Source organism: Centruroides vittatus, unplaced genomic scaffold, assembly GCF_030686945.1.
Source record: "Centruroides vittatus isolate TY-2023 unplaced genomic scaffold, ASM3068694v2 contig_545, whole genome shotgun sequence".
Taxonomy (NCBI): domain Eukaryota; kingdom Metazoa; phylum Arthropoda; class Arachnida; order Scorpiones; family Buthidae; genus Centruroides; species Centruroides vittatus.
In genome coordinates, this window is record NW_027122321.1 from 1,110,917 (window position 1) to 1,122,896 (window position 11,980).

The following is an 11,980-nucleotide window of genomic DNA, read 5'->3' on the forward strand; positions in this document are numbered from 1 at the left end:
GCCATTTTGTACCGTCCGAGTATCGTGATCAACGTGACAGGCTCATATGCTGGTAAATTAATAAAGTAAAACTAAAAATAAAAAATAAAACAAAAGTCAAAAGGTTAAACATTAACAATGGGGTTGACTTTTTTGTAGTCTTTTAAAATATTTTTTAAAATTTAAAAACACTTCCGAAAAGAACTATCCTATTTCTTTTTGTGCCGATTCTGAGTTGAGTCAATTAAAATCTGCAACACAATACTTTAATTTGTGATTTTGATTGGAATCGGCTTAAAGAAAAAGGATAGTTCTATTCAGAACTGTTTTTTTTAACTTTTTTTTATTTCAATTCTTAAAAGACTGAAAAATAAAACAATTTACTAAATTTTAAGAAATGAAACTTCAAACCTTTCAGTAAAGTAGCTTTTTTTAGGTACCTTTATTTCAATTACAATAGACTGATAAATAATTATCATCATTCTCACCTATTGCAGAGTTTTATTTAAGAAAACTAGAATTCGAAAACGTTTGCAATCTAGTCTGTATTGTCACAAAAACCTCACAAAAATCGAAGCAGAAATACAGAAGATACACTGCTTGTGTGCAGTGGTGGATGCAAGGGGGTATATACAACAGAAAAAAGTTAAAATTTATTTGTTCAAACTTCAAAACTCTGTTTTTTTAAATTGCATTTATGATAGCAAATATGATTTATAAGACCATCCGTAATGTAATGTCTACCAGTATATATCAGTAAAATCGTACTTAGTACTTATTAATTATTCAAATATTTTTTATTTTTGAGTTAGTCCCATTCCATTTGGGACTTCTGATTCCGCCACTACAACTTTACATATGGAACGATATTGAATATATTCATTAGTATTCAAATTTATTTTTTCTCAACGGAATTACTTAAAAACAAATTTTAAGTAATCTTAATATTTGTCAAATTAATAATATGATCGTAATTAACTAAAAAAAAATAATAAAACACAAATACAAAATCTAAAAACGTTTAATATTTAACAATCGTCAAAATTTGAACAATATCAAACGACTTTTACAAAATTGAGCTTCATTCTTCAGGTATTTTTTAGTCTTGTATTTTTATATTCCAGCTGAAAAGAAAAATTTTTTATTTGAAATAAATATCTTAAATGAAGCTTACTTTTAAGTTTTATTTCTTAAATTACATTTCGAGTGGAGAAACCTACATATGATAAATTATCGATGAATAATTTGAGTAAAAGTACAGTATTTTAAATTTGTAAACCTAATACAAGTTATATTTTTAAATAAATATCTACAATAGACCATGTGTTCGTATTTCAATCCGATATTCATTCCACATAGTCTATGTATAAAAGAACTATCTACAGTTAAAATCAAATGATTATCATAAGTTAATAGAAAAAATTCATAGTTTTCTGACCTAAAAATCATATTCAGTGGACAAGGGCATCTTCAGAGCGGGGCAAAAGGGATACGTGCCCTCCCCTGGTATCAAGTGACAAATTCCACAAAGTATAATCGTAAAAGTGATTGAGATATGTAACCTTACACCCTCGATCATGACTATTCTATGGATTATAGAAAAAAAAATCCATAGAATAGTCATGTAAAATCCATCTGTGAAAAACCCGAAAATTTAAATAATTAAATAAAAATTTATTAGTCTCTAAGCTTTGCCTACCTGAAGAAATTTTCTGGCGGAGCACCTGTCAGAGGCATAAGAAATGATTAATAGAATCTTTTGCCATTACAAGAAAACAAATTCCAGTAAAATAAAACTACTGTATTTAAATATCAATTAAATATTTTACTTTTGTTCTATTCCGTTTACTATAAAGAAAGTAATTAAAAGAACTGACAATGTTAATTTTATTTTGTATGTTTTTTCTAATTTTATTCATAATTACATTATCGCTAGCAATTACTTATCATTAACGTTATTACTCAACATCTATGTTAATATCGACATAATCTAAAATTGTTTCATTATTAGTTTTAATCACGAGTAAAAATAATAAATTATGTATTTTCTAAAATAAGAATTGAATATACTTTATATTCATTCTCAAAAAATTAATTAAACTCTCCCTTTGTTTAATAACCACGCATGAAATTTATATCTATTACTCTAAAACTGTATTTCTATACTTATTGAAGTATCATAATTGCATAAATGAAAGGTCTTCCTCTACGAAAAATTATTTGCAATCATACATAGACTTATTCATTTATTTACGTTTTACTCCTTAAGTATCAAATACAGTTAACTAAAAATATTTTTCAAAATATTTCTATTGATTTAAATCATTGAATTTCATTAGAAAAAATACATTTTAAAGTATTTTTCTTAAGATAATCAGTCATGTAAAGCATCATACCTGAAGGAATACAGTCATCAAATTTAACGCGTGGCTTGTATTTTGAGCATATTTGAACTGATACCGTTGCATTACTTTTGAACTGGTATCCATCATAACAAGTAGCTCGGCAGAAACTAAAAGTATGAAAACATAAAATGTTATTATTTATTATATTTTAGAAATTAATACATTCACAGTATACAATATAAACATGTCATATGTTCTCAAGCATACGTGCGTATAGTATCGAAAATACTAATTTACGCGCAAATTTATTTAATCAAATCAAATTATAATTATATAGTAATTTCATAAAAACTACTTTCAAGTAATGCTTACGTATTTTTCTCGTTAATAACACATTCCATTGATTGCTCTCTTCCTTGTCTAGTTTGTTCACATATTTTTTCTAAATATCGACAGAATAAATATTAGTCAACATATTGTTTATTCTTTAAATTATGAAAATAAAATATATGATTTAATTGTAATATTTTATTTAAACTGAAGGAAATCACTTCCAAATTACATTAAAAAGCTTACCACAGTCAGGAAAAACTTTGATAACTTGGTATCGTGTGCATACTTTCTTAGCTGTTGTTGAACCGTCTTTGAACATATATCCAAAACTACAAGTAGCATTGCACGCTCTTAAATGATAAATATAGTATTTATGTTTTAAAAATAATTTGTTATATACCAGTTATACTTTGTATTTATACCTGTAATATAGTGAAAATATAAATTTATTTTTTTTCCTACATATTTGACAATAAATAAAAATAGTCATCAAAAAATTATTATGACATAGTGACAATGCTGGACTACAATTTTTCATCGTGTTTTAATTTAACGAATGACGTGATTTCCGGTTCAGTCCGGAAGTTCTTATATAGATCATCGGGACCTCCGGCCAGTAAGCTTTCCATATCTGGTATCGATTTTCATCTATCTAACTCTGTTCACGAGATTAAGGAACGATGAACGGACAAAGGTACTGTACAGACAAACGATAGTGGGAATCTATAAGTTTGCAATTTGAAAACGGCAGCTCAATAATTTATTTTTCATAAAGTAACTTACACTTTTAAAGTTTCATGAAATTTCGAAATGAATATATAGTCAAACCGTCAATTTTACTATTCATTTTTTTTTCCATTTCATTTTTTATCTGTTTATGCTAAGACATTGTTAAGAAATATGAAAATTAATGTTATTTTTATTCGTCTTTTATCATGTTCAAAATGAACAATTCATGGTATTTACGCGGGGACAACTGATGAAAACGGACATTTCTGAATGTTTTTGTTTAATATTTGTCTCAAAAATGTCTGTTATGTTGTTACTATTGCTTCTGATATACAGTAAGCGTCAAAATCCTCTCAAAGTTCGTACGTACTATAGGAAAATAGCAAAAACTGTTTGATATGAAAAAATGAAAGGAAAAGAAAATAAGTCAACCGTAAGATTATTACGATATTTACATAATTGCAAAAAATTAAAATAACTTTCATGTTTTTAAATTATCTATGGTGTATAAATTCTGATTGTTACATTGGGAGAATTTTAACGCCTATTGTACAATATTAATTGAATGAAAACTAAAGCATGATCTAAAACATTTCATAATACATTTTGAAATAGTTTATTTAGAAATAATTTGAAAAATCTGCTAAAATGGCTAAAATTGATAAGTTTATCTTACTGATTCAAAAAAATATGACATAAAAAGAAGACTAAGCTGACACTATACGACATAGCCTATGCAGAGTGATTTTAATTATATTCGAAAAACTTCAGAAGTTAATTCTGCGAATAATTTCAACCATAAAAAGTACGTATAGGTTCAAAACGACATAATTTTAAACTAACAGGACAACAATCAAACGCACGGCCAATCAATGCATGAATCTCGTTCACACCTAAAGTTCAGAACAAACCTTTCTAAATTACACTTTAAACAAAATTAAGGTACTCAGATCGTGGCATTAAAAATTATTCAATGGCCAATCAATGCGTAGGAGGATATTCTCCTATGCATTGATTGGCTACGCACAAATTTGTTAAATTGTCTGTACGAAATTTTACACTGTCGTGAAAAAACTACAGCTAAATACAAAAATTCAAACATATTAACAAAGTTTCATAATATTGATTAAAGTGTTGTATCAAGGGCAAAAACTAAGCAATTTTAATTTAAAACATTGTAATTTTTATCATTTATTAATGTATATCACGAAAGTATGTTAAATAGTGAAGTGTATTTTTATTCTGTAAGGTACGAAACATAATTTGAATAAAACTACTTCATACAAAAAAAATAATAATTATTATACTGTAGCAATTTACATTTATTTTATTTTCAGACATCAGTTTCTAAAGGTGTTTGTCCTTAATCTTCGATACCAAAAATTTCTTCAAGTAAATAAATGATTAAATTAGATATAATAGTTTGCAAACAGTTTTATATGTAGCTTATGTTCATATATGAACTGTTATATATAGCCTATATGCGTGTCTTCAGTTTGTTCATATGCACTTTTATAATTGAAATTATTCGCAAAATTAGCCCCTAAAACTTTATCGTATATATTTAGAATCGCCCTGTAATTAATTATATATATAGTATTTAAATAATTATACTTATAGTAAAATGAGTTATATTAAGTTTAAAAATTTATTTTACTATAAAAATTCGAAGTGTAATTTAATTCTAATTAATTATATGTACAATATTTTGAAATTTTATACTAATTTGCTCTAGATCTATGTAATTAAGAGAATTTGTCCTGAAATAAATTAAAAGTTACATTTCCAGTTTTTTAAAATAAAAAATATTTTGGAAAATTACTTACTTCCCGTGAAAATCATGACTACAAATCATCTTTTGGTTTTTTCCTTCGAAAATTTCGCATTCTACTCTTCCTAAACATTAAGAGAAGGAAAATTATAACTATGATTTGATTATAATTAATTATTATAGTTATTATTGAAAGAATAAAAAAATAACTATTAAATGAAAACAGTAGAGAAGGAATTGAGAAATGCAGATTTTAAGGAAAAAGATGAAGACATCTCACTCTTACGGTAAGATATATAAGACAAAGAATTCAAAGAATGAGATATATATAATACTCGGTTTTATGCATTTTTCGTGAATATAGTCACTGGAAAACCATTCATCTGCTTTCTTGTCGTAACTGCATTCAAATTTTTTTTCGATTTTATGATCAGGAAAATAGTAACCATTTTTACAGCTCGTTTTACAAGATCTGTAAAGAGAATTTAAAACGTTTCTTTTTTATTAAGAATCTTTGTTAGAGATTTAAAATAGAAACATATGTGAAAATTCGCATTTTAAAACAGGTTTAACTTGATATTAAATGAATATACCTTGACATTAATTAACAATACCGCGTTTCTTAAGTAATTACAACAAACACAAGTTTTTAAATAAAAATAAATTAATACAATTAAATTCCCACAAAATATAAAGTGATATTTATAAAATATTTTCAATTATTTGAAAAAAAATCACCTTATAACTATATCGTGATAACCGTTGGACTTCTTCAACAAGAATATGAAGTAAAACTTTGTTTTTCTGCCACCCCTGAAATTCCCGTATAAAACTGCCTAAATTTTAATATTAACTATCTTGGTAGCAGTGACCACCAAGATGATTTGTATTTAAGTTCCACAATATAATTGAAAAAATAACATATGTCCTTATCACACAATATACTGTAAGTGTCACGGTGTATTTTAGGCTCTGGTCCACCTCAATTTGTAAAACATTAAAATAATTTTTTACGTGCTTTTTGTCCTTATTTATTTATATATTATGCCTTTTTCATTCCTAATTCACAAGAAAATAGACAAAGGCATGATATATTAAAGTATTGATAATTTCCTTCGGTTATGGCACAATAATAAAAATGTATTAATAAAATGAATAAACTTCTTCTTTAATGTTTAATGTAGTATAATTACTTAATAAGATATACGCTATTGGAGCTGGAATTACCGCGGCTGCTGGCATCAGACTTTCCCTCCAATGGATACACGTTAAAGGATTTAGATTGTACCCATTCCAATTAGGGGCCTCAATAGAGTCCCCGTATTGTTATTTTTCGTCACTATCTCCCCGTGATGGGGAGGTAGTGACGAATGGGGCAGTGGGAGGCAGAGGCGGAGGCAGTGGGTAATTTGCGCACCTGCTGCCTTCCTTGGATGTGGTAGCCGTTTCTCAGACTCCCCCTCCGGATTACTTAATAAGACAAGAAATCCATAGCTAGGGACATCAAACTGTTAAATCCGCTTCTGGTGTAACCCTCAACAACGTTCCCATTGCCATATAAGTAAATTAATACCAAATCGGACGTAACAGCTCGGCTCACTCGATTATTTTAACACTTTCTATAATCAACTAATAGAAGTGGAAAAGTGCCAAGTGTTTAATAAATAACACGGTCTTGTGTTTGATGCTCAACATATAAGAAAACACGGTTTCAAGAATACCTACTTTCTATAACGTTATATCTGTCGTACGTAAGATATTAAATTTAAATAAAATAAGGAATCAAAAGTATTATCTTTATTTTTATATGTGAGAAAAGAAAATGAAATAGGTAAACATGATATAGTCCTAATTGGGTACGTAATTTTTGAAATAATTCTGGTGTGATAAGTAGTGAGTTATGATATAGTCCTTTTATACATAATAGAATATGTCAATATTTTACTTAATTGCTTGTCAGATAAGAGCATTTAATAAAAGCTCATTTCATTAATATTAGTATTTTACTTACATAGTATATTCGTTTTTTACCATCTTAAGATCAGCGTTGCAAACTATTTTACCGTTTTCGGGTTCATTATCATTGCACGCTATAAATGTAAATATAATTTTACATTAAGATTTTATGTAAATTCAAATCAACCAATTATTTATTATTTTAGTTTTACTGAAAAATAAATATATTTTATATAAGTATATTATTATTACAACAAATGCAGAATAGTGTTTTTAATTAATAATCAGAAATATTTTGATTATATAATGCATGTTTCTACATGATTTTATATATATTTTTAAATATAATAAAATAAAAATTTTAAAGAATTATTTACGAATTCGTATGCATTTGTGTGGAAAATTTTCTTTAATTTCCGTCCATGAATTCCCCGAGCTATCGTAAACGCATTTGAATTGTTTCCTAATAGTTCGATCCGGAAACATATAACCTCGAGAACAAGTTGCGTAGCACAAGTTATATCTATAAAACAGATAAACAACCTTCATATCACATTTATTATGAAAATATAATATTTAAAAAATAACAATTTTATTTAACCAGTTTATATCGACTATCCAGGTCTTCCGGAGCTTCAGACTAATAATTTGAAGAATTTAAGTTCGAACTCCTACAGTTTTTCGTAAATTGTTTTATCCATTATTTTTAACCCAGTTCCTCACCATCCGATTGTTCTTCGTAGGTCTAGCATCAAGACAGTTTTATTAAACATATAAGCAACCAAATCCTAAGATCTCAGATGCATGTTCACAAATGTTTGCTTGCCAGTATTCAGTCTTAGTCCAGGATTTACAATTCAGTATTATCTCCGTTTCTAAACCTTGTAGAATATCACTTGATGTGTGCTTTATATTATAAATTTAAATAGAGATTTCTTTTGCAATGTAAAACCATCGTTTCTTGTCTAAACTTTTGAAGGGATTGATAAAGGTATTTTTAATTGCCTGCAGAACGCACAGGTTTAAACGAAATGAAATTCTAAGACTTAAATATACGTCAATTGGTTGATTATTTTTTATGAAGAACAAAACGATTTACCAAAGATGCAAAACACGATCTCATTCATTCATCATTGTTATCTCTATCTTCGAATTATTCACTCAAAACGTGTATCAGAATACAGTAGCGTCCCGCTAGTCCGAACTAATTGGGACCAAGCCCTGTTCGGATTAGCCGAATAATTGAAATAATGCAGAAGAATGGAGTAAAACAGGTCTTGTTTATATAGATTCAATACCATCAATGACGTCAGCGCTCCACCCTTTATTTTATCTGACTTATACTCAATAGATTTGCCATAATAACCGACTAGAAAAAAAAAACCGCACAAAGATCGAGCAGTTTTGTGCGTCTATTTAAAAAAAATTAGTTGGAAATCGACGAACAAGGCCGTCAACGTTTGACATGCTTGATGAAGCCTTATTTACGTGGTTCACTCAGAAAAAAGAAAGGGGACCCATAAGTGGACTTTTTCTTAGTGAAAATTTCCTTTCCACCGACCGAAATATGTTCGCATTAGCACTGTTCGGACTAGCGGGACTCTACCGTATATATGAATTATGAAAATTTCTATTTAAATAACAACAACTAAAAAATTTAAATCATAATCAAATACTCAGATTTACTTAGATTAAGATCTTTTTATCATTTTCGTAAACATTACTTTTTTCCAAAAGATTACTTTCCTTGTGTGTAAATTAATACAAAACCAAACATAAATATGAAAATTATATTGCGGTATTAATTTAAATCATTTAATGATATCGGATTAAAATGTGTGTATTTTTATTTATATTAACTTAATTTATATAAATTATAAATAGTAAACCAGCTAAGCTGCTAGAGAACTTTCTTCTTTCAAATTACTTCAAAGCTCCTTCCAAATTTTGTAGAATTTGGGAAAAGGGTGTGCTCTACTTACTTTACTGTTGATAACTTTAATTAATAAATTAAGTCAGTATAAATATAAATACATAATAATTTAGATTTCGATTATATTTAATTGCGAAAATTTATGAATTAGCAAAATGGCGTAAAAATACAAATGTACTCACCGAACTTTAGATCCTCTCGGAAAAGTTATGCAGTATGATTTACCAAATTCTGGGGTTAATAGATTCTTACAATCTACTAAATTAAAATAAATTACGTTAATTTATTCGTTAAAAATAAATGAATAGTTATTCAATGTTTAACAAATTTTCTAGAAACAAACTATAAAATTAAACTAAAACATTATCCAATGCAATTGCTAATGTTTGCTAAATGATATTTTGTTTCTCTGTTTTTAGTATAGTAATGAATATCCATTGTAAGATGAGTTTAGAATAATATAATTTTCTTTTACAAATTGGTAAAACATAATTTAAAAATATATGACAATTAGAAACATTTAGTGCATTGTAAAGCATCCAGCTACTGAACCACTCATTCAAATAAATTATTTGAATAAGAACAATTTATTTTTTAAATGATTAATTTACTGTTAGATCATCCTTTATTTTATACAGGGTGATTCAAACAGAGTTGCAGGATTTGAATTTGACACCATTTTGTTGAACACTGCAGCGCCATTTTGTACACACAGCTGAGTTCTGTTGGCTTGGGAAATTCAAGATGGAGCACTGTACGATTCAACAACCGCTGTACTTTGAAAACGAGACTCGAAATGCGGTCATAGTGAATGTTGAACGATATTATGACACTATCACCAAAAAACTTTTTATGGCCAGAACTCGACGATATCGAAGTGAGTGACATGTGAGACATGTTACACAGCTCATAAAAGTTTGCGGTTGCTGCGTGGAAACATTCCAGGTCACGTTATCTCTCGAAATGGAAACTAGCCCGCCTGATCTTGCAACTTGACACAGTTGCACTTCTTCTTTTGGACTATCTGAAAGAGAAAATGTACGCCCACAACACGAAAATACGAAATACATTTGAAGGAAAGGACAACGTCCGAAGAGTCGCAACGAAATACAGCTCAGTATTTTGAAAAATTCTGCCAAAAGATTAACAGTGTTCAAAAAAAAAAAAAAAAAACAAAGGCGGCCATTATCTTCCAATACTAATTTCCCATCTCTAAAGATTGGTCTAATAAAAATTTAATTTGGAGAATGAATTCAGCAACACTTATTGAATCATTTTGTATAACAAAATATTGCATTAATAGAGAAAATGTATTGATGAGTGTAGATGATTATAAAATATGTTTCATAATTTTTTAAGAAATTTAGCTAATTACTTATTTAATAAGTAGACTTTGTGCATTAATTAAATCAAATTTACATATATTAATCTTATTAATTTTAGAAGGAATCTAAAATTATTTCTTACTAATTTTCATAGACCCTACTCTTGCTGTCCTCCCTCTTTGCTTAACAAGTTTCTTTGTTTCATTTCCTTAAAATAAAAAAATAAAATAAAAAATTATGATAATTAAATTTTTAAGATTTTTACTGAAAATAAATTTACTCGAAAATGTTTTTGTAATATTTGAATAAAATAATTTGTTAAAATATAAAAGTAGTTATTTATATATCTTTATAAGATAATATTCTCGTTTATAAATACCTTATAGAATATTGAAATATTATTTTAAATATTGTCGATTATATATTGAAATTTTCAACTAATATTCAACTAAATATGTTGTATAAGTCATAATTTCCTAACCGAAATATGAAGACATGAAGACATCACAAATCATGGTTATTTCGGTTAGGAAATTGAGGCGGGACTATTTTAGAACCCGAAATGCATTTTGGGTGTATTGTATACATATTAGTTTTAATTATTGTTAAAATCTGTTTGTTTTGTAAACTCAAATATATAAAAAATTTAAGAAATTTTCTGTTCATATTCACTGGTGTGATAAGCCCTAACATAAATAACAAAATTTAAGTTAGTAGAAACCTTTAATAAAACTAAGAGCATACAAATAACGAACATACAAGAAAGACATCGGCGGTGCACGAAGTGTTTAGCCGGGTAAGTTAAAGGGGAGGGGAAGAAGGAGGGAGAGGAGATAGACAGTAAAGAAAGATAGGATCCCTCTGAACTGCGTACATATGGCTACGGTACCCTCTATGTTTGATGTTGACGTGCAATTTTTATTCTACAAGGCCGTAGTCCCCCAAAGGGTTTAAAAGAAAACCTGAGTGTAGCGAACATCAATAATTGAGTGTCATCACGAATAGCTATAGAAGTTAGTGCCAAGTGCCTGTTAGTAGTGAGACTTATATCTACTTAATACTAATGTGAGGACCCGAATATAAGAATAACGAGATTCGATTTAAATCTTTTGTTTTATTTGCCGTTTTCCAACCGATGTTCGAAAGTTAGAGTTAATTCAACCACAGAAACAAAAAACGGAAAAACACCCGACAAATTTTCTCATAAAAATCAATCGTAAACCTTCGTTCCCACGGTAATACTTCCTTGTGGAAGATGAGTTAACTGTTGAAAAATGATTATGTCATTTAATTCACCATTGGTCAAAAGGGACTTTCACCCCTGACGTACATCGTGAAATCTCGAAACAGAGAACCCGAAATAAAAGGAAAACGAACGATGACGTAACGCAAGAAAAGTTTCGACAACTGTCAAGTGAGTGTGTGTGCCATGGATTATCGTCTCCCGCCGTTGAAGCCGTTCATCCCATCCATCCTTATCATTAGATTCGAACTTTCGTCAATTTGACTCCCCAATCCCAACAAACTTACGTTCTTCGGACTTTGTCAACAATCCAAAGATTATCGAGGTATCACCTGCATTTCAAGGTATTTACTCTACTCGCGATGT